Source organism: Gossypium arboreum, chromosome 7 (genome assembly GCF_025698485.1).
Source record: "Gossypium arboreum isolate Shixiya-1 chromosome 7, ASM2569848v2, whole genome shotgun sequence".
In the NCBI taxonomy this organism is placed as follows: Eukaryota; Viridiplantae; Streptophyta; class Magnoliopsida; order Malvales; family Malvaceae; genus Gossypium; species Gossypium arboreum.
The window spans coordinates 80,996,616-80,998,041 of NC_069076.1; positions in this window are offsets into that span (position 1 = coordinate 80,996,616).

The window sequence follows — 1,426 nt, forward strand, 5'->3', positions numbered from 1 at the left end:
ATACAGGGCTTCAATACTGATGTCGTTTGTTTCTATAGAAACTAGACTCAAGGAGGAATCTATACATATATGGCATGACTCCTAATTATCTCTGGTTAATTTATAGTGAATTTCCAAAGTCGGAACAGGGATTCCAGAAACCGTTCTGGACCTGTTTCACGAGAACCTAAACATCTTTTAATATACAACTCATATGACCGTTTCGTTTCTTCCATATGAAAGTAGATTCATCAAGGTTCATTTACATAATTTATTCACTATTTAATTTCATTCCTAAAATTTTTAGTGATTTTTCAAATCTACACCACTGCTGCTGACAGCATCTGCCTTTGAGGTAGACTTTACCTATTTCATAATTTCCATGATTCAATTAGCCCTTTTTGCAAACATGGCACAAAGAATGATCATGATTAACCATTCCAATGGCTAATCGTTTCCAAACATTTCCATACCTCTCGACGGACGACATACAAAACGATTATAATACTATGATCAAGTATACTTAAGCCATTTTCGCATGGCTATCCAAATTTATACAAAATCCAAGGGTCTATGACCAACAAACGAAAGAGTAGTCCTATACATTGACCAAAATATCCTCTCACTACTAGTCTATTCTATACATGCCATAAGATATTCCAAAACGTAGCAGTACCAAACAAGGGTAGTGATAGTGTGACTAGTTGTTGACGATCCCCGAGCCCAGTAGCTTCCAAATGAGATCTATAAAACAGAGGAAACAAAGTACACTGAGTAAGCATTAAAATGCTTAGTAAGTTTCAAGCAAAGGTCAACAGATAACAATCAACTTATAACATAATTGTTCGTATTTTTACTTCACTCTTCCTTCGGGCATACCAACCCTTTTTCCGAATATGCACGCCTCATCATATGTAATAGGCGATAAATTCTCACTTGACGGTGACCTCTTATGATCATAGGTGCATTACCTATTTTTACCGACTTTCCACATTGACCAAATGCACAATAATCATAGAACAGTCTTATTGCTTTACTCACATGTGCATCACATGACGACCTTGTGATTTAGTCTAAGTCAAACTTAAATATAATCTCAAATACATACCGACCAACTTAACGCATTGAACGATTTATTACTAATTGTCACCGTGAAGTCGCATAATCTTACGCTTTACTTGAATCTTCAAAAAACCTTTAGTTCGGGCTTACCGGACAAAATCTCCACACGTAGTCATCGGGTCATTAGAGCTCGATGTAGTACGAGCACGAAGCCTACGGTCATTAATCGGTGATAATATTCTCGTATAAAGCTCATGGGTTTTAACCCGGATATAGTATCGACACAAATGCCCTTCGGGACTTATCACATTTATACACTTCCACATCCATCACTTTGGCCACTCGGCCCTATCACATATATACCCTTTCACATTCATCACATTGG